We start from the raw sequence: 24,070 nt of genomic DNA on the forward strand, positions 1-24,070 counted from the left end.
ACTACACAAACAACAGAGAATATCGCCCGATGTCCAGTAAACTAAGATACCCACACCTTCTAGCTCGGCCTCACCAAGATCTAGGCATCAACCACCACTCGAGACAAGTTTAAAAGAATACAGAAGACACAAGTCACAACTGTCAAATCACGACGGAGGAAGGCTGCGGGTTCCAGACAACAGCACACACCACTTGTTATCGCACGCGTGAACGGCTGAAGAAACAACAATCCACAAATAACGAAGAAATCGTTACTGTCGAGATTTCAAAATTAGCAACTAATAACTCAACTTGAGGATCCTGCTTCGGAGTAAAGCGAAAAGTCGCTCTCGCAGCTAGCGCCTCCAAATGCAACAGCGCGTGCCCGCCGCCAAAAGTTCCGGCTGTGGAACTACGTCGCTGCTCAGTTCCAACGAACGAACAAGGTCCGACCACATCCCGACTCGGAAAATGGTGTGCATCCTGAGCATCCGAGACGTCGTCGACTGAGGCGACCGCCGGAGCAGACGACCAGCGGCAGCCCGCTCTCGCCGACACCGGTCCCCGCGAATACTGACACCACACGGACCCGACAGCTGCTGGCTGCCAACTCTGCCCGACTGATACTGGTGTCAGTGTTCAGCAGACCAGCCGACCGATCGACCAACGGCCTTCAGTCTACGTCGACCACGGTGCCGGCGCGTCCTTGCACCGTGCGGACCTGCCCGCTGCTCACTGCCAACTCGTCCAACAGCGGAGTAACGACGAACCCGACTCAGTCCACAACCCAACAGCGACTGAGACTTAGAGCCGACTGACTAACATACGAGTGTCTGCCTTCAGACAAACTCTGTCGACTCACTGCAGCGACTCCCAGACTGACTCCCACTGACCAACTGGCGAGCTCATATAGCCCCTTAAATGCACGTGAACAGACAACCTTTACCCTTTCCCACCAGAGGGAGACACCAAAGCTGTGATTGCCACAGCGGCGCCACCGCCAGAAACGGAGGGCTACTGCTTCACACTACGCGCAGCGCCGCGCTTTTCAAAACAGCAATTTTTACCACGGCTCAACTTTCCCTCCAGATGTGAATCTGTCGAGAATCAGTCTCCAGACCAAACCGGTACTCATCCGTGAAAAGAACGTCCACTGTGCAGGTGGCATGTTGACGGCTCCACTCTAGATGTTACTTTATGTGAAAACGTATCACAGGTAGACATACGGCATGTCTCCAACAGTAAAGGCCACTCTGCCGATGCCATCTGCGCACTATTTGCCCCGATACAACACTTCCAGCGGATGCTGCGAGCTCACATGCCAACTGCCGTCCAGTACTAAGGCAGGACTGTCGTGCCCTTACACCCAGTAACGGTCCTTTCTTCTGAAATCACACGTGGTCGACCCTACCCTGGTCTACGGGATACAGTTTCGATCTCTATAAACTGTCGCCACATCCGAGAAACAACAGAACGATTCACATTAAGCCTTCGTGTCACATCAGATTGCGACTCTCCTGCTTCCGTTCTTCCTGTGGCCCTCTACGGCAGAGAGTCTGGTATGCGTTTTCTCTGTACCGTACGGCACCCTCTGTGACGGTGTACACAGCGATTGTGGATGTGGGTCTAACTGGCAAACACAAACCCGTTTGATAGGTGCCGTGACGTCATCGTTGGCGTGGTTGTCCGTTGACTGGAATGCTACCTTCGGTGCAGCACACGATCGTACGGACATTATTGACTGTTGGTATGATTGAATCCTGAATTAGACAGAGAACGGGGAAATCGCGGTTTGCTGCTTGAATTCTGGACATCAGTGTACATAGGAGAATGCAGTTTGTACGTTGCGAAGTTTGTTTCAGAGACAACAGTGAGTAAGTGGTGTCGGCGTTATTGTGGTGGCTGATGGATGATATGCGACCCGGACAGGTGGCGAATCGTATTTCTCATGAGGCAGTTGGTGCTATTGACAATTGCATTCAAGCTGATACACGGGTCACCTAGCATGCCATTGATGTTCAAGTACAGGTGTCCCACGGCAGTGTGCACCCCATTGTGTGCAATAGGCCTGTTTAATGGGAGATTTGTGCTCAATGGATCCCCAAATGTACGTGTGAGAAACGGCGACACAATATAATGTCAATATCGCTGAAACATTTGATGCGATATCAGAGCGAGGCCGACGATTTCAAATCAAATGGTTCAAATGGCTCTGAGCACTATGGGAATTAACATCTGAGGTCAGCAGTCCCCTATAACTTAGAACTACTTAAAACCTAACTAACCTAAAGACATCACACACATCCAAGCCCAAGGCAAGATTCGAACCTGCGACCGTAGATGTTCATCATGTAGATGTTTGATGCAGTCACATCTCTGCAGAGTTCATTCCTCTGCTTTTCCTCAGCCCGTGGTACTTATTCTAAGGACTCCCTGCTGCGAAGGCCCGCCGGCCGCTTTGTTCTCGCGGTTCTAGGCGCGCAGTCCGGAACTGTGTGACTGCTACGGTCGCAGGTTCGAATCCTGCCTCGGGCATGGATGTGTGTGATGTCCTTAGGTTAGTTAGGTTTAGCTAGTTCTAAGTTCTAGGGGACTAATGACCATAGCAGTTGAGTCCCATAGTGCTCAGAGCCATTAAAACTATTTTTTTTTTTTTTTGCAAAGGCCCTGTGTATATATTGTCGCTATTGAAAAGAAATTTTTTCATCTTCCATAGATGTTATTCTAAGTTTCATCTTCAGTATTCACGAGTTCTAGTAACCCCACGGTGTTATAATGCGGGCGTCACTGAAGGGCGTTTACGCAAGCGTATTCCATATTGCATGTTTCCAAGTTTTTTGGTAGCAAAGATAAGTTTTCATTCATTTGTTGTTACTCCGGTTGTTATGGTTATATCTACTGACTGTCGTTTTCGTTTCGATGCTCAGATTTGAAGTTGAGTTTGAGCAGACGTAGCTGAATTTGTCAATTAGGTTTGTGACTGTTTCGTTGGCCAATTCTCGTGTATCGTTTAAAAATGCCGCACGTCTTTACAAATGCTGATTAAGCCAATGTGAAATTTGTGTGTGGGTTTTGTAATGGACAAGCTGCTGCTGCTGGTTAAAGAGGATACGGCAGACGATTTCTTAACCGCAGAGGACTGGACTGAAGGGCGTTCACTTGTGTTTTCACTGAACTGCCCGATACTGGTGCAGTTCACACTGTCGTATTTAATCTGAACCTACAAATGAACAGTGCGTGGATGAACTCAAAGAAATTATTCAGGTCATAGGAAGCAGTCCTTCAGCAAGCACACGCATGACTTCAACACGTATCGCTGTTTCAGAAACAAGAATTTGGCAGACTTCTACATCTACATCTACATCTACATGACTACTCTGCAATTCACATTTAAGTGCTTGGCAGAGGGTTCATCGAACCACAATCATACTATCTCTCTACTATTCCACTCCCGAACAGCGAGCGGGAAAAACGAACACCTAAACCTTTCTGTTCGAGCTCTGATTTCTCTTATTTTATTTTGATGATCATTCCTACCTATGTAGGTTGGGCTCAACAAAATATTTTCGCATTCGGAAGAGAAAGTTGGTGACTGAAATTTCGTAAAAAGGTCTCACCGCGACGAAAAACGTCTATGCTGTAATGACTTCCATCCCAACTCGTGTATCATATCTGCCACACTCTCTCCCCTATAACGCGATAATACAAAACGAGCTGCCCTTCTTTGCACCCTCTCGATGTCCTCCGTCAATCCCACCTGGTAAGGATCCCACACCGCGCAGCAATATTCTAACAGAGGACGAACGAGAGTAGTGTAAGCTGTCTCTTTAGTGGACTTGTTGCATCTTCTAAGTGTCCTGCCAATGAAACGCAACCTTTGGCTCGCCTTCCCGACAATATTATCTATGTGGTCCTTCCAACTGAAGTTGTTTGTAATTTTAACACCCAGGTACTTAGTTGAATTGACAGCCTTGAGAATTGTACTATTTATCGAGTAATCGAATTCCAACGGATTTCTTTTGGAACTCATGTGGATCATCTCACACTTTTCGTTATTTAGCGTCAACTGCCACCTGACACACCATACAGCAATCTTTTCTAAATCGCTTTGCAGCTGATACTGGTCTTCGGATGACCTTACTAGACGGTAAATTACAGCATCATCTGCGAACAACCTAAGAGAACTGCTCAGATTGTCACCCAGGTCATTTATATAGATCAGGAACAGTAGAGGTCCCAGGACGCTTCCCTGGGGAACACCTGATATCACTTCAGTTTTACTCGATGATTTGCCGTCTATTACTACGAACTGCGACCTTCCTGACAGGAAATCACGAATCCAGTCGCACAACTGAGACGATACCCCATAGCTCCGCAGCTTGATTAGAAGTCGCTTGTGAGGAACGGTGTCAAAAGCTTTCCGGAAATCTAGAAATACGGAATCAACTTGAGATCCCCTGTCGATAGCGGCCATTACTTCGTGCGAATAAAGAGCTAGCTGCGTTGCACAAGAGCGATGTTTTCTGAAGCCATGCTGATTACGTGTCAATAGATCGTTCCCTTCGAGGTGATTCATAATGTTTGAATACAGTATATGCTCCAAAACCCTACTGCAAACCGACGTCAATGATATAGGTCTGTAGTTAAATGGATTACTCCTACTACCCTTCTTGAACACTGGTGCGACCTGCGCAATTTTCCAATCTGTAGGTACAGATCTATCGGTGAGCGAGCGGTTGTATATGAGTGCTAAGTAGGGAGCTATAGTATCAGCGTAATCTGAAAGGAACCTAATCGGTATACAATCTGGACCTGAAGACTTGCCCGTATCAAGCGATTTGAGTTGCTTCGCAACCCCTAAGGTATCTACTTCTAAGAAACTCATGCTAGCAGATGTTCGTGTTTCAAATTCTGGAATATTCCATTCGTCTTCCCTGGTGAAGGAATTTCGGAAAACTGCGTTCAATAACTCCGCTTTAGCGGCGCAGTCGTCGATAACAGTACCATCGGCACTTAAGGACTGTATGGCCTTTCTCATTATCATTTAGAGTGGAATCAAGTAATTCGAGAATGAGAAGAAGGCAGACGACTGGGATTTTGTAGTTGACTACTTTCAGTCGCTGAGTAATCCCAATGCTACCGTTAACCGATGTAACCACTTTTAGTCTCGACGGTATCAATAACAGTCGTAAATCACATAGGTGGTCCGATTAAAACTCAAAAGCCTCTGTGGAGACACATTTTCAAGTACGCTTCTCTGTAAATATGTCATGCTGTTTTATAGCATTCAGATCATTGTGGTTGTTGTGTTACCGCTTCGTCTTAATCTAAGACTTCCTCGTAAATGAACCTCCGGAATAATTGGAACGGATTCTCTTGACTACAGGGACGTGTAAGATCTTCCAGCATGCCAGGAGCGCATGTAAACTTACCTACAGCACCGTGGAAGATGGATCGACAGAAATGACTACGTTGTCTGACCACTGTCGCCCAGGCACTTTATCCCTTTAGCCTTTTGCATTTGGAGATGGTTGTAAGGTGAAGTCTGCAAAGAAAAAGCAAGCACAATGGTCGATTTGATCGTTCGTCATAAAAGAACACCAAGATGATCTAACAAACGTAGAGTTGTCACAGAACTGAAAGTGTATTGATGTCGGCGGTGGCAGAACTTTATCATTTGCATTTGCATAACATTCCCTGTGAGCATTTGTTTGGATTGTGTTCTAACAGCTTCATCTCCACTAGGAATAAAAATTTTAAATATGGAAAGCTTTATTTCAGTTACTTAATTATACCATCGCTTAAAATATTTACTACTAGCTGATACAACCGGTATTGCCCAGGTATTCAGTTTATCAATTTTCTATTAGAAATGAAAACAAAAAATTAAATGTGTTTGTACCCAAGAATCGAAAAAAATTTCATGTTCATGTATTTTTGGAAACACCTTTAACATTATCAAACAGTCTATTCTGTTTTCATTTTTATACACTCCTGGAAATGGAAAAAAGAACACATTGACACCGGTGTGTCAGACCCACCATACTTGCTCCGGACACTGCGAGAGGGCTGTACAAGCAATGATCACACGCACGGCACAGCAGACACACCAGGAACCGCGGTGTTGGCCGTCGAATGGCGCTAGCTGCGCAGCATTTGTGCACCGCCGCCGTCAGTGTCGGCCAGTTTGCCGTGGCATACGGAGCTCCATCGCAGTCTTTAACACAGGTAGCATGCCGCGACAGCGTGGACGTGAACCGTATGTGCAGTTGACGGACTTTGAGCGAGGGCGTATAGTGGGCATGCGGGAGGCCGGGTGGACGTACCGCCGAATTGTTCAACACGTGGGGCGTGAGGTCTCCACAGTACATCGATGTTGTCGCCAGTGGTCGGCGGAAGGTGCACGTGCCCGTCGACCTGGGACCGGACCGCAGCGACGCACTGATGCACGCCAAGACCATAGGATCCTACGCAGTGCCGTAGGGGACCGCACCGCCACTTCCCAGCAAATTAGGGACACTGTTGCTCCTGGGGTATCGGCGAGGACCATTCGCAACCGTCTCCATGAAGCTGGGCTGGCCGTCTTCCGCTCACGCTCCAACATCGTGCAGCCCGCCTCCAGTGGTGTCGCGACAGGCGTGAATGGAGGGACGAATGGAGACGTGTCGTCTTCAGCGATGAGAGTCGCTTCTGCCTTGGTGCCAATGATGGTCGTATGCGTGTTTGGCGCCGTGCAGGTGAGCGCCACAATCAGGACTGCATACGACCGAGGCACACAGGGCCAACACCCGGCTTCATGGTGTGGGGAGCGATCTCCTACACTGGCCGTACACCTCTGGTGATCGTCGAGGGGACACTGAATGGTGCACGGTACATCCAAACCGTCATCGAACACATCGTTCTACCATTCCTAGACCGGCAAGGGAACTTGCTGTTCCAACAGGACAATGCACGTCCGCATGTATCCCGTGCCACCCAACGTGCTCTAGAAGGTGTAAGTCAACTACCGTGGCCAGCAAGATCTCCGGATGTGTCCCCCATTGAGCATGTTTGGGACTGGATGAAGCGTCGTCTCACGCGGTCTGCACGTCCAGGACGAACGCTGGTCCAACTGAGGCGCCAGGTGGAAATGGCATGGCAAGCCGTTCCACAGGACTACATCCAGCATCTCTACGATCGTCTCCATGGTAGAATAGCAGCCTGCATTGCTGCGAAAGGTGGATATACACTGTACTAGTGCCGACATAGTGCATGCTCTGTTGCCTGTGTCTATGTGCCTGTAGTTCTGTCAGTGTGATCATGTGATGTATCTGACCCCAGGAATGTGTCAATAAAGTTTTCCCTTCCTGGGACAATGAATTCAGGGTGTTCTTATTTCAATTTCCAGGAGTGTATATTTACTGTTCAATTTTGTTACTTTTTACAGTGTTTTACCACCACACTGTCAAAGATGTATTTACTGTGTTTCTGCTTCAGTGTAGACGTGTAACTTCTCTTCCAATGTTGTTTACAAACGTTGTACGTTCTTTGGTGAGAACACTCAGTAAGTGTCTGATGATGGCCTTGTAAGCCGAAAACCGGTTAACACAATAAAATTAATACTGCAGAACAAAAGCAAACTAGTTCTTTTCAGTTATTAAATATACCTAGTGTACAAACGTATAAGTACAGCACCCGAATTAAGAAACATTACCCCGGACAGTTTCCGTACGCTCGGCGCAGTTGGCTCGCGAGTCTACAACGCGACTTCGTAAAGGTCTCCATGGCAACGCTTCACCGTAGCTCTACAGACGACTATCGTACTCGACTACAGCCGTTTGCGCTTCGCAGTTTGAAGCTGCCAACAGCACTGCCAGGTGCCAACCACTTCTCTCAGCAGACTAGACTGTAAGAGTATCTTAGAAGCAAACAATCCATGTATTGATACTTCATGTGTGATGTGACATTTTTGCACCTATCTCAGTGTTTATGACGTCATATGTCATTAAATAAGTGTCGTACAATGACATACAGTGTGAATCACCTAAAACTTACACCGCAGATAGTGCTGTAATGCAAACTACTATATTGTGCATTTTTCGCAGATTGGTAGTCATGGTCTTGTACTGTTAGCCAATCAAGAGATTGTAAAAATACTTGGGAAGTGTTTGAGCAGCAATCGCTGACATAGTGTAGCTGAGGCGGAATAAGGGGAACCAGCCCGCATTTGGCGAGGCAGATGGAAAACCGCCTAAAAATCATCCACAGACTGGCTGGCTCACCAGACCTCCACAGAAACCAGCTGGGCGGATTCGTGCCTGGGGCCAGGAGCTCCTTCCGGCCCGGAAAGTCATGCGTTAGACCGCACGGCCAACCGGGCGGGCACCCTGCACCGTTTCTAGTCATTTCCTTCCTGTTACACTTGCAAATAGAGCGATGGGAAAAGACCTGTCTGTGTGCCTCCGTATGAGCCCTAGTTTCTCGTATCTTATCATCCTGGTCCTCACGTGCACTGTAATTGGCGGCAGTAGAGTCATTCGCCAGTCAGTTTCAAATGCTGTTCTGTATATTTTCTCAAAGGTGTTTCTCGAAAAGAAGGTCGCCTTCCTTCCTGGGATTCCCATTTCATTTCTGGAGGCATCTCCGTAGTACCTACGTGTTCTTTCAACCCACCGGTAACAAATCTAGCAGCCTGCCTCTAAACTGCTTCGACGTTTCCCTTCAATCTGACCTGTTGGGTTCCAAAACATTCAAGCAGTACTCAAGAATAGGTCGCATCAGCGTTCTACATGCGGTCCCCCTTACAGATGGACCACCCTTTTCTAAAATTCTCTCAGTAAACCGGAGTCCACCATCCGCTTTACCTACCACGGTTGCGAATGATCCTCGCCGATACCCCAGGAGCAACAGTGTCCCTAATTTGCTGGGAAGTGGCGGTGCGGTCCCCTACGGCACTGCGTAGGATCCTACGGTCTTGGCGTGCATCCGTACGTCGCTGCGGTCCGGTCCCAGGTCGACGGGCACGTGCACCTTCCGCCGACCACTGGCGACAACATCGATGTACTATGGAGACCTCACGCCCCACGTGTTGAGCAATTCGGCGGTACGTCCACCCGGCCTCCCGCATGCCCACTATACGCCCTCGCTCAAAGTCCGTCAACTGCACATACGGTTCACGTCCACGCTGTCGCGGCATGCTACCAGTGTTAAAAGACTGCGATAGAGCTCCGTATGCCAGGGCAAACTGTCTGACACTGACGGCGGCGGTGCACAAATGCTGCGCAGCTAGCGCCATTCGACGGCCAACACCGCGGTTCCTGGTGTGTCCGCTGTGCCGTGCGTGTGATCATTGCTTGTACAGCCCTCTCGCAGTGTCCGGAGCAAGTATGGTGGGTCTGACACACCGGTGTCAATGTCTTCTTTTTTCCATTTCCAGGAGTGTATATATCGAGAAAAACAGCGGTCCTTTCACACTTCCCTGGGACACACCTGACGATACCCTTGTGTCTGATGAACACTCGCTTTCAAGAAAGATATTCTGGGTTTTATTATATAAGAAGTCTTCGAGCCACTCACGTATCTGGGTACTTATTCCATGTGCTCATACCTTCGTTAATAGGCTGCAATGACCCACCGTGTCAATTGCTTTCTGGAAATCTTCATCCCTAGTTCTCAGTAAATTATGTGAGAAAACGGCAAGCTGAGTTTCGAACAAGCGATGCTTTCTAAAAGCATCCTGATTCGTGGACATACGTTTCTCAGTGTAAAGAAAGTGTAGTACACCCGAACAGAGTATATGTTCAAGGAAGTTAGGGACATCGGTCTGTATTTTATGGGTCCGTTCTTTTATCCTTCTTATATACTGGAGTCACCTGTGTTTTTTTTCCAGTCACTTGGGACTGGTGGTTACATCTGCACAAAGTATTGGAGGAAGACATTTACTAACAATTCCGTATTAAAAAGTAGGCTCTGGTGATTATTAGCTGAGGTTACAAGAAACCGGACTAAATTATGGGTTTTCAGCAATTGCAAAATTTGCTTCAAGTTCGCGGTATAAGTGTTCTGGCGATGCCATTGTTCTATTGGTGTAACTAGAGACGTGCAGAACTTGCAGAAATTCTTTTTCTAACCACATCATCAACTGCACTGCAACTGATAAGGCAAGCTACGAACATTGTTTCTTGTTACTAACGTAAAGGAGAGCCAGACTTAATTCAACTCGTTTTGTGGTTAAGTGTGTTTCGTCAACGTATTGTCATTTATACCTGCAGAGTGTTACTGTTTGGTTTCAAAATCTACTTCCATTTGTTTAAAAATTAGTTTCAAATGTGTCGACGACAATTGTAAGAGCAGTTGCAGTAACCGCAGTGTTTCTTTAAAGCTGAAGAATCTTAAAGTATAGAGTTCCGCTTTCTGGCCCTAGACTGCCGTGTCGTCCTCCGCCGATGACGTCATCGTATGCGGTAAGGAGAGGCGTGTGGTCAGCAGACCGCTCTCAAAGTCAGTGTCGGTTTCTTGGCCTTGGAGCCGCTACTGTTCCGTGAACCAGCTCCTCAGTTCGCCTCATGAGGCTGACTGCTGCCTCTTCCAGACCTTCCACAAAGGAAACGTCCTTGGTAGTATCAGGAATTGAACCCAGGTCCTACATGGCAGTCAACTGTGTTGATTGCTCAGCTATGCGGGAAGACCAAGTCACGCATCTTTTACAGATAGCTTTACGGCATCACTTCAGTAAAATTCATTTGCATGAAGACAATTTCTTAAACTTTCAAGAGTATATTTCATTAATTCTAGTGACAAATATAAACTTTAAGTGAATTCTATAAAGTATAGGGTGTATCAAAAAGAATCAACCGATTTAAAAGGACATAAATATTATGTTATTTGAGATAGGTGCGTGAACAATGTACTGTTGAAAAGAGCAAACTCTAGCTGCAGTGTGCACCCACTTCAGTTGTAGTAAAAATGGCGCCGGGACAACAGAAAGCATTTTGTGTTCTACGTTTCACGCAGTAACAACTGCTCAGCGTGATTGTCGTATTAGGTATGGTGTGGATCCTGCTACAGCACAGAGCATTACACGATGGCATGAAAAATTCCGGGAAACAGGTTGTTTGTGTACAGGCAAATCGCTGGGCCATTCCTGAATATCTGACACAAACGTCAAACGCATCCGCCGTAGTTCCACAAGGAGTCCACAGAAATCCGTTCACCATGCAGCTCAACAGCTCTATGTGCCCTGATGTCCGTCTGGCGTGCCTTACGTCGAGGTTTACACATGAAACCATAAAAAATCCAGCTACTGCAAGCTCTTCCTGAAGGTGACAAACAACAACCTGTGGAGTTCTGTAATTTAGTTTGTAATGCTGGTGGGTAAAGCTATTTTGTGATCGTGTGCAAGTGGACAACGTATCTTAACGTCTTCCCAAGCCCATGGTGGTGAACAGATATTCTAAATAGCTATTAATTGTGGCCCTGTAATACCGTTAATGTTAGGTGCAGATCGTCTCAAATTAATTAGAAATTCTGCTGTGACATAACAAGAATGCACAAATTGATATAAATGAGAGTTTGGGATTTTTTCTGAAATGACAACACAACCTCTCCCTTTTTCATTCTGCATTTAATTTATCACTGCTTTCAGGGAACAAGTGATATATAACAAGCAAGTTCAATTACTTTTAACTCTCAACAAAATAATTAATATTTAGACATTGAATATGTGATTATTAAATCTTTGTCTCTACACATGAGAATGTTATAACTAGCAAAACAATTAAATCTTCATCAGTGAAATTTGCATCTACATTGTAGCTATTCAATGGACTAATCTGGTGGAGAATGAAATTTTATCTTTTAAGCTAATCACACTCTCGTATATTCAATGGAGGGTATATAAGTATTCAACTCTTCAAATTCCATATTCAAAGTGTGCGCAGGTTGGAGTGAGCAAACTCTCGACTCAACATTTAATGTCGCCTAATGCGCGTTGGTACATTACCAACCGGGAAATGCGGCGGCATTGTCTCTGTGGTGGACCTGAAACGCTAATTTCCTACTCTGGCGTCGACTGAGTCACTCAGTCTCACGTTTCCTGCTTTCCATAGAATGTTACAGTTTCCCTAGTTGAAATAACGGCTATTGCACACTCGCTAATGGATGGAGCAATGTGCACAATCCTCTGCCCGCAAAAATTCCCGCAGGAATACGAACTACCACTTTACATCTGTTGCCACGGTATGTGAAGCGTACCGCCCTCACTTCGCAGACGTAAAGGTCTCAACGGCTTCGCTACTTTTCCACACATAGGTGTGGTCCGCTGCGAGACTCTCTGTTAATTTAGTTCTCAAAAATGCTTTTATATGGCGTGACACACTCCACCGTGTCTCTTCTATGTCACACAGTATTGCTTCAGCCAACCACTTCCTCGTTATAGGTGAATTTTTATTTTTCTTGCCGGGTCGCCGCTAGCCTTGTTAATGCTGTCTAGCCTCTTACCCACGGTGTCAGCTGTATTTATGTAAAAGGTATTATATTGTTCTCACCTTACTTCTTTCTACGCTGCAGCTGGGCCTTCTTTTGTTAATGTTAACAGGGGTTTCCCAATGCCATTAGCCACTTGCACAGTCCGCCTCCTAACTGCGTTCACTTTATCTCATTTACACATGACCCTGTCGTTATAAGGGTAGATACTGTTTTGTTATTCGGTACATGAGAGTATTACAATTGCTTCCTGTTAACAATATAGAGTTATGTTATGGGGATTTTAGTCTATATCGTAATTATGAAGCTCATTTAAGGTCCGAAACATGCGGATGCTTTACACATTCCATACCTTCCGACTTGATTGTGTGCTGCTGTGAGCAATGGTTGAAGGATTGGTCTTTGCAGTGCTAAATTATAAGCTCAATTAATTTTTGATCATTGTTCAGCTACTGGTCTAGCTTATTCTAGATGAGCTTGTGTCAATATTCTAGATTTTGAATTTGAAATCTGGCGTTACATGGTGTTGTCTACCAAGAAGATTACTGTTTTGTCTTTACAGTTTTTTACAGCAGTTCTGATTAATTTAATCCTACAATATTTCATTTGTCTTACTGTTAACTTATGTCAAATGGTTCATCCACCCTTTATCTTGTCCTATTTTTTTAAATAATTCCAGGCATTCCAGTTATCAAACACTCATGATGTTGATTATGGAAGATGAATTGAAGTTAAGGATGCATTTGTTTCTATTATCTATAGTCTCAACACCTATGTTACTTTAATTAAATTCTTATCATATCTAAAATAATTAATAATTTTCTGCTTAATACAAACTTTACAATCATTCACATTATCTATCTTTACAAACATGTTTTCTTAATGTCTACAATACACAAATATTAGATTAAGTGCATAAATTTTACGTATTAAATACAAAATATAAAGACATGGTATGCTTATGAATTACATTACAATTTACAAGTGGAATTACAAAATACAAATGTGTAGTGGCACAGGTGTCATTTATTGTTTACTGTTATTTAAATTTTTTGTTCAAATGAGTGTCTTTCTCACTCTTTTTACAATATTACAACTACTTTGCCAAATGCATCACTTTTTTTCGTTACACTTTAACTTTAACTTTCGGCAGGGCTTCTTAACGATGCTTCTGTTGTTGATTAGTGGTGGCTGACGTGGATACTCATTTGTAGACTCTGCTGTTGCTGAAGATCATCAGCATCTACAGTCCTGAGTGGCTGATTACAGCTGCTATTGCATGGTCATTCTTCCAAGGCACTGTCATGATGTAATGACTGAAGTGTCCTTGTCCCTGTTTTGGTGTAATTGCCATCGAGGTGGTTGAGTGTAACTTCTCGACGATTGTTGCAGGTTGATGTATCAAGTCCCCAATATGCGTGCTCTGCTTGTAAACTTGACTGCCTTTATTCATTGAAAAAATTAATTGTTATGGTTTGTAGAATACTACTTCTAGTTGATTTTACTAAATCTCATCCTGGTTTAAGATAAGGGATGGATAAGAATCTTTTGTCTTCTGCCTTTATCTTGGGACCCTCTCTTCGCTTCTTGCTGTGTCTTCATGTCTTCTTTCTTCGAGCTTCTGACTTCTCAGGCACAGGAATAGTATTTGTTGTTCAGTGAAAATTATTTGGAAGGATTACCAGTTATGTTTGTTATGAGATACGAACTTTGAATAGATCACGGAAGTGATAATCTGCCTTCAGATATACATTTGTCCATTAGGTATTTAAGAGAAATATTCTCATTTTTAATTTTCCCAGGTGGTCATAATACTAATGCAGCCCTTGTTTCCATTGGCTGCTATTGTTGTGGCTGCTATTATCCGTCGCTAATCGGGTTCGCCTGTCTTCTGCGCAGATGTGCGTCCCTTGTCCTGTAGTTTAACCTTTTGTGTTTTGAACACTAACAAATCGTTATCACTATTGCGACGATTAAATAACGGCTCTGATATCGCTGTTGACTTACTCCCACTATCTATTTTTGCGTTAACAACAATACCCTTCACTATAACACGTAGTATCGGACTTATCTCCGAAGCACTCTCGTCTTTGACTTCCTCCATTAATATGTCCTCAATTACTTCGTAATTTGAAACTTCCTGGCAGATCAAAACTGTGTGCCCCACCGAGACTTGAACTCAAGACCTTTGCCTTTCGCGGGCAAGTGCTCTACCGTCTGAGCTACCGAAGCACGACTCACGGCCGGTCCTCACAGCTTTACTTCTGCCATTATCTCGTCTCTTACCTTCCAAACTTTACAGAAACTTTCCTGCAAACCTTGCAGAACTAGCACTCCTGAAAGAAAGGATACTGCGGAGACATGGCTTAGCCACAGCCTGGGGGATGTTTCCAGAGTGAGATTTTCTCTCTGCAACGGAGTGTGCGGTGATATGAAACTTCCTGGTAGATGAAAACTGTGTGCCCGACCGAGACTCGAACTCAGGACCTTTGCCTTTCGCGGGCAAGTGCTCTACCATCTGAGACGAAATACTGGCAGAAGGAAAGCTGTGAGGACCGGCCGTGAGTCGTGCTTCGGTAGCTCAGGTGGTAGAGCACTTGCCCGAGAAAGGCAAAGGTCCTGAGTTCGAGTCTCGGTCGGGTACACAGTTTTGATCTGCCAGGAACTTTCATATCAGCGCACACTCCGCTGCAGAGTGAAAATCTCATTCTGGAAACTTCGTAATTTAATCGGTTTATTTGTGCTTGTTCGATAGTTTGAGAAGTATTTCCTCTCAGTTTGTCTAACTGTATTCTTGCCGCTTTTAGATCAGCTTCTACCTTAACCAGTCTAGATTATGAAGCCTCTTTTTGGTACGTTGCTCTCTCTTTTAGTTTAGATTTGTCTCTTTGTCACACATCCTCGTGATCGTATTTAATTTGGATTTTAAAACATGGCACGTATTCTTTAAATCTGATAGTACATCACGTTTAGATTATGGGGATTCGTCAGATTCTACTTTAGTTATATCTCTATTCGCACCCTGATTCAATTAGTTTTCATCTTTGTTGTCATGCCACTGAGGGTTGCAGATGCAAACTTTTACCTATGTCGTAATTTATTGCGACGCTGTTTTCTGTATCTGGTTTGGTGATTACATAGTCTCGGTAATACTGCCGTACTATGTCCTCATATGTACCACAGTTGTATACGTTAGACTCTGATTTATCCGCCTGTTCAGATAGTTTATGACCTGGTTCGTTTTCCGATTCAGACGAAATATTTGCCCTATCATTGGCCTATCCGTGATCTGATTGTGTTTCCCTATTCTGTTCGATTCCCTATATGCATAACGCATCCGACTCTTTCTGCTTTTCTTCCATAGTTTTACGGAAGGTTTTTAGCAAATCTTGTAGCGTATTGAACTTTTGACTAGGTGTACTTATTCCTACTTTCCTCTTTTTTTCTGACCTATATTAGTCATATTTCGTGGGTTACTCTTGTTCAATCGTGCTGTGACTGATTACGTTAGGATATGTATTATCCTACTGAAAATTATGTGCCGTCGGAGCAGAATCAAACATCTGCACCATATACGTCACTGCTTCCTCATTATTAGTTCATGATTAGGTAAAGCTAGGAGTTCGTCCACATTGTCAGTATCTGTCCAGATACTTTTGACGATCCTTCCCTCGTTCCTGTTTCCACTTCCGATTTCTGTCCTAACCTATTTATCACCTATCTGCCTCTGCAGAAAGTGTATTATTTGCTTGAACCCCTGCAATACCTAATGTCTGTCATTCCACACGCTTCCCAGGATTTGGTGGTCGTAATTCAACCTACCTCTGTGGTTCATTACTGCGGTAAGTATCTGAAGTGTTTGGCTATGGCTGCATTCTTGCAGCACCTCCCCATCTGCTTTCCCTGCATTGACCTGGCGATCGCTGATTAAAATCAGTTTGTCGGTTTTCCCGAGTTCTCCAGTTTCCATTCCTATTTTTGTACCAATTATTATTATTAAAGCCATATCCATTACATTGTGTTCTCGTGTTTCCACTATTCGCATTTACGTAACTTTTTCTATTTCGTCCTGAATTCACTCGCAATGCCGGCCTATCATTGCTACCATTACTGTTATTGGCGTTATTATTATTTGTTCTTTCAAAGTTATTGTGCCCTGAATCACGACGTCTTAGAGCTTCGTTTTCATACGTGAATTCGACTTCTCGCAAAACTCCTTTAAAGGTTTCTACATTATCGCCCCCACGTCCTATCAACGCTTCTTGACAATTCATCGGTAGTTTCGTTTTGCATATCTGTATAAATTCCCGGTCACTATAAGGGCTGTCTAAATATTTGTTCCTTGTAGCCATATTCTCAAAGAATTTGACTGTTGTTTTCTCTTGCAAATTTTCAAATGAGACATTTTGAAATAAGCCATATTTTATTCTCATTTGCGCCTCAGGTGACCAATATCTGGCTATAAAGGCTGCTCGAAACGAATCATACGAATCTCACGTTTCCGCTATCTTCTGCATCGTTTCAGCAGTGCTTCCTTCCATGGTTGCACTAATGAAATCTAATTTATGTTTCAAATGCCACTATGCTGGTATACCTACTTTGAACTGATCAATAAATATGCGAGGGTGAAGACTACTTGCATTTTCCTTATAGTGATGGTATTTGCGCACTGTCGGAAAGTGGTTACTAGAAAAATTTCTCGCTTCGCTCTGCGACATACCTTCTGTGTTTTGGAAACTGGAATTATGTCCTAGGTTTGCATAAAATCTACGCAAACGTGTATAATTTGGCTCATTCTGTGACATTCGTGCTGCAGAATCACTTGCAGGTTTCATTGCTCAATATGCGTACATAACACCCGCTGCCGGCTCAGTATCTTGTCGTGTAAGCAACTCTGGCTCGTTAGATACCGAATAGTAACTCGTCGGTATTCGTCACGTATGTTGTGATGTTACGTAACGTGTCGCTATAGCTTGATCTGCGTGTGTGGCACTTTGTGCTTGACGTGTGGAATCTTGCTGCAAACCACGCACGCATTTTTCCGGCTGACCTGTTATTCTTTCGTGAACAAGTGGTCGCAATCCATTTCGTTCCCTACTGTTACCATACTGTTCTTGTATATGCTGTTTTGGACTAATTTCCTGCTATCTGTTTGCGGTTTCGGACTGACATTCACATGTGCCTTTCCATCTTTCGTCACACGTACTCTCGTGTTCTCTTTCTGTTGTGTTAGCGGCGACTGTTGATTTTGATGTGTTCACAGTATTATCTACCGGCATTAACGTGGATTCTGTCGTCGCTTACGATTCCTCACTAACGCTTTCTGCGTCTTCTCGACTTTCTAATGAACGTAAAACTTCCGATCTGAGTCGTTGAAACTGATGTTCAGTTTTCTCTTGTATTTTTAAAATACGAGCATCGAATTTCTTTAATGCAGCTTTGGTTGTTCTTTTGTGAGACATCGTCTCAGCAGTTACATGTCTCGCTTTCGTCGATGCTCTAATGGCAAAAGCTTTTACCTGTTGTTTAACTTTTTTGACACTTTGTTCCGTAACTTCGCGTAACGTTTCATGTCTGCTTGGGCAGTGTCAATGTCTTTTCTTATTTGTGTGTATCCTGTAACAAGCGTTTGAAGCGTAATTTGTGCTTATTGAGCTTCAGTTCGTATTTGACCTATCACGCGTTTTTTCTATTTCCCTATTAGTTTCTCTCAGCCTCAATGTTAATTCTTTTGTCTTTGTGTTATGCTCCCTTCTAAACGCTTTCTCTCATTCCTGTGATTGTCATTCTAAACACTTTTCTGATTCCTGAGATTGTTGTAATAACTGTTGCAACATTTCTAAAATGTTGGCGTTTTCTACACCTACACCATTATCGCCTGTTTCCATCTGATGTAACCGTTCGTTTTTCGTGAACATAGTGTCGGAGCACTAACACTCGTTCTTTCATGTGATTGCCAACCTGTCTGATTCAATATGATCACGTTCGGTTCTACATACTGTAAATCACTGGCAACGGATTGTACGTCTGAATCATTTGCAATGCTGTTCTCATGTCCATTCTTTTGACCAGACTGAACACCGCCTTTGGCATTTTCGGTCTCATTCGGTATTTCTACATCATCTGTTACATGTTGTACACGCTTATCTAGCTGTTGCTTGTCCAAATCGATCCTATCAAGATCTGCCATTACTATTTTCTGTCGTGTTTGAGCGTTCCTCTAAGCGTAGCTGTTCATGAAATTTTCGAACTTGACTGTGCCTTAACATCAAATTATAAGACTTGACTGTACCCCAAAATATCATTCACACACTCCTATATTCAAGCAGTCTCCTCGTCTTTCATTTAGCCTTTTTAGTTACTCAATTAAACATACAATGAATACACTGCTATCTACACTTATTTACTAACTTACTTAGTTACTTACTACTACACAGTTCCAGTCACATTTACTTTTACAAAATTATTTTTCTCCAATTTGCATCAGCTTTTTGTTTACCGTCAATCTATCAGATTTCTATCCTGTCAGACTTTCAAAATGCTGTTAATTCAGAATCCTGGCAGGGTCACCATTTGTAATGTGTAGTTATTTTGTGTCAAGTGCTGGTGGGTAAAGCTATTTTGTGATCATGCTCAAGTAGATAACGTATCTTTACGTCTTCTCAAGCCCAGACATTCTACATAGCTATTAATTTCGTCCCTGTAATACCGCTAATGTTAGGTGCGGATCATCTCAAATTAATTAGAAATTCTTCTCTGACGTAACAAGAATGCACAAATTGATATAAATGAGAGTTTGGGATTTTTTCTAAAATGACAACACAACCTCTCCCTTTTTCATTCTATATTTAATTTATCACTGCAGACTCTTGACTAAACATTTGATGGCGCCTAATACGCGTTGGTACATTACCAATCGGGAACTTTAGTGGTGTTGTCTCCATGCTAGATCTGAAACGCTAATTCCCTACTCTGTCCTTGACTGAATCACTCAGTCTCAATTTTCCTGTGCTCTGTAGAACATTAAATTTTCAATAGTCAAAATAATGGCTATTGCACCTCGCTAACGGATGGAGTGACGTGCACAATGATCTGACTGCAAAAATTCCCACAGGAATAGAACGACCGCTTTGCATATGTTGCCACAATAGGTGAAGCGTACCGCCCTCATTTCGCAGACGTAAAGCTCTCGCCCGCTGCGAGATGGAAGAGCTCTGTTAATTTAGTTCTCAAAAATGCTTTTATATTACGTGAGTCTCCCCACCGTGTCTGTTCTACATCACGCAGTATGGCTTCAGCCAACCGCTTCCTCGTTATAGGTGAACTTTTATTTGTCTTGCCGGGTTGCCGCTAGCCTTGTTAATGCTGTCTAGCCACTTACCCATGGTCTCGGTTGCGTTTATTTAAAAGGTATTATATTGTTCTCGCCTTATTTCTTTCTGTGCTGCAGCCGTGCCTTCCTGTGTTATTGTTAACTGGGGTTTCCCAATGCCATTAGCCAAGTGCACTGTCCACCTCCAAACTAAATTCACTTTATGTCATTTACACATGCCCCTGTCGTTATGATTGGTTGTGGTCTTATAAGGGTAGATACTGATTTGTTATTCAGTACATGAGATCATTACAAATGTTTCCTGTTAACAGTATAGAGCTATTTTCTGGGGATTTTATTCTGTATCATAATTAGGAAGCTCATGTAAGGTCCAAAAGGTCTGCATCTTGGGAAGATGGACAATGACAGGTTTCTTCCACACAGAGCTTAGTGATGAGGCAGCATTCCATTTAAGTCGAAAGGTGGACCGTCATAAAGTGAGAATATCAGGTACGGAACAACCACATGAACTTGTAAAACATGAGAGGGACTCTCAAAAATTTAATGTGTTTTGTGTAGTTCAATGGAGAAAAGTGTGTGGTCCATTTTTCCTTGCCAAGAACTCTGTTATAGGAAGCACATATATTGATATCGTTGAGAACTTTCTTTTTCCACAGTTTGAGACTGATTCGAATGACTTCCTCTACGAGCAGGATGGGGCACCGCCACACTGGTATCTGGAAGTGTGGGAATTTTTAAATCAAAGGATTATTAAATCGTGGATTGATTTCACTGGACCAAATGATTCAGCCTTACATTACTGGCCTCCAAGGTCACCAGACATGATTGTATGTGATTATTTCTTGTGTGGACTTATAAAAGACTGTTTTTATGTGCCTCCATTACTAACAACAATGGATGAACTGTGACATCGTATAACAGCAGCGTTGGAAGCTGCAACTCAAGACATGTTCGCTACAGTGCAGGAACAATTTCAATACTGCATTGATATATGCCTACACCTCATGGGAGGCATATTGAGCACGTGTGAAAAGGTATGAAAACAAAACTTTTTGAGTTTCCCGTTCAACAAAAAAAATCATTGTATATGTTTATTAGTTTCCCAAATATACATGTGTCAAAACGGATGATTCTTTTTGATTTGCCCTGTATTAAAATACTGAAAGGAAGTCAATAAATAACTTGTCAGTTTCATTCTTGTTCTCAAACGCAATGGTTAGCTTACTAAAAATTAACTGACTGTTCCAAGTTGAATGAATAGCTTTTACTTTGAAAATACGCTCTTTCAGAACATGGTGACCATAGATAATAAACAGAAGCGTTACATTTTAGGAGGAATATGTCAGGGTGAGTTCAGTCGTAGTTCCTGGTCCAGTATTGTGCAAAACAGAAACCAGCTTGAGCCGTGAAGTGCTTCGAATACGTTTTAGCTAAATGCAGTGATCCAATAGTTGGTCTACTAAACACTTCGCAAGAAGAAGCTAGATAGTCAAATTAAAGTTCACTTATGTGAACACGACGTAAAGGTGACATATGGAGTGCACCATAGTCAAATACTGTTTTCAAGTACTAATATTGTTCTCTCGGTTCGCGATTACGCTTTCAGACACTATGTCAGACAGAGAATGTCGTAGCAAAGTGCGCTGCTTCTCAGACAGAAGGTAAATCACGAAAACCCTAACATTGTGAGAACATTACACTGAGGTGTCAAAGCCATGAGATAGATACATGCACATATACAGATGGGGGTGGTGTCACGTACACAAGGTATGAAAGGGCAGTACTATGGCAGAACTGTCATTTGTGCTCAGGTGATTCATATGAAAGGATGTCTGTCGTGATTATGGCCATATGACGGGCATTAATAGACTTTCAACGCGGAATGGTATTTGGAGCTAGACGCATGGGACATTTCTTTTGGGAAATCGTGAGAGAAATCAATGTTTCGCGACCTACAGTGTCAAAAGTGTGCCGAGAATACCAAATTTCACACATTAGCTCTCACCTTGGACCACGCAGTGGCGAAGGCCTTCTATTAATGACTGAGAGCAGCAGTATTTGGGTAGAGTTGTCAGTGCTATCAGACAAGCAACACTGCGTGAAATAACCACAGAAATCAGTGTCGGATGTATCAATTAGGACACTGCGGCGGAATTTGGCATTAATGGGGTATGGCAGCAGACAACTGACGAGAGAGCCTTTGCTACCCACACGACATCAAATGCAACGCGTTTACTGGGCTTATAACCATATCAGTAGGACCCTAGATGCCTGGAAAACCGTACGCCGGTCAGATGAGTCCCGATTTCAGTTGGCAAGAGCTGACGGTAGCGTTAGTGTGTGGTACAGACCCCACTAAGCCATGGTCCCAAGTTGTCAACATAGCACCATCAAAGCTGGTAGTGGCTCCATATGGGTGTAGGCTGTGTTTACCAGGAATATACTGGGTCATCTGGTTCAACTGAACCGATCATTGACTGGAAATGGTTATGGTCGGTTTCTTTGAGACCTATTGCAGTCATTCATGGACTTCATTTTGCCAAACAATGACGGAATTTTCATGGATGACAACAATACCCCTTGTCACCAGGCCACAGATGTTCGACGTTGGTTTGAAGAAGATTCTGGACAAATCGAGCGAATGGTTTGGCCACGCAGATCGCGCGACGTTAACCCCATCGAACATTTGTGGGACATAATTGGGGGGTCACTTCGTGTACAAAATCCTGGACGTGGCTACACTTCCGCAATTATGGATGGCCATAGAGGCAGCATGGCTCAGTATTTATGTAGGGGACGTCCATCGACTTGTTGAGCCAATGCCTCGATGAGATGCTGCACTATGCTGGACAAAACGTGGTCCGACACGATATGAGGAGGTATTACATGACATGTCACTGCAGTGTATGTGCGAGTATAGGAAAGGGGCCAAAAGGGCATTACATCCTGATCCTCAGTCATTGGGTTCATTCCCTGGCTTAAATTCCTAACCTCTCTGCAATGTCTCATGAAGTGAAGGCATGTGACACAATTTGTGGGCCCCATACGTCGGATGTGGGCATTAGCAAAGCACCCCCCTTCGCTATATTCGAGAGCAGTATGCTATGTATCGGCAACAGTTTTCACAAATTCCCTTGTCTGATCTTCATCGTACAACACAAACACCACACTACTCTGAGATTCATCCATTACACTCACCTACATTCTACAAATACACGTACGACCTATCCGTCACATATCCTCAACGAAACGGGTCAGTGTATGCGCGGGGTAAGAACATCCTCTCCGTTAGGTAGCTGAACCAAACCAGTTGTATATACCAGCTATTAACGCCACATTATGTTTACATTTATGCGTCCTATTTTATTTGGAATCAGTTATGGCGTTACATTACACCATCTTCTGGACGCTCTCTCTCTCTGATACCAGATGATCATGTGGATACCAAGTAATCTACAGTATACATCTCACTGAGGGTACAAAAATCGATTTTCGCTACAGTGGACCTTCTTCCCCGCTTACAGTATCAACGGTGGCAGAACATCAACTGGACTATACCAAACTAAGATCTATAAATGTAGCTGAAGGTGTCCTGTTTTCTACATAAAGACTTTACTCTTTGTCTTTTTAGCAGTTTAAATAAGTAACTTCACTAGTTGCCTTCATTTCTCAAATAACTTCGCCTTTACTTGGCCCACTTCGTGATACCAAGCGTTCGTAATTACTTTCACTTGCTCTAAACCTGTCTTTAGACCCTGCTTGTTTTATTACATTGTGTTCAGAATCAAACTGCCTTAAAAGTTTTTTCGGAAATCGATCTTGCATGGTAGTCAACAGTGACCATTTGCGTTCCTGCGTGAAGAGCAGTTCTCCCTTTCATGAACTAGTGTAAGCTATTTCAGGCCACATCTATCAATATTTTTCTGAAAAAATTCACGTATGCCACGTAGCATTAAACAAAACATTTTAGAAGAGAGAAATGCAATTTCACCTCCGGTCATCCTGCGTTAGGTGGCCCATAGTTTCGCTGAATCGATTACTGTGATGTTAGCATGGTTCCTCTCAATAGGACAAGGTCAGTTTTCTTCCCCGTTCTTGTCCTGTCCCATACAGTATTCCATTTTTAAGAAGTTTAGCCCGCTGGAAGGGGAGAAGGACGTTATGGATGATGCTGCAGGTTTCCGCCCGGATCACATGTTCGAATAGTTTTTGCATACATAACGTCACATCTACGTGGTCTCTTACACCAGCTGAGGTATCTTGTCTTACTGACAAAATATGTTGTTGTTATTGTG

This window comes from Schistocerca gregaria, chromosome 4 (genome assembly GCF_023897955.1).
Source record: "Schistocerca gregaria isolate iqSchGreg1 chromosome 4, iqSchGreg1.2, whole genome shotgun sequence".
NCBI lineage: Eukaryota > Metazoa > Arthropoda > Insecta > Orthoptera > Acrididae > Schistocerca > Schistocerca gregaria.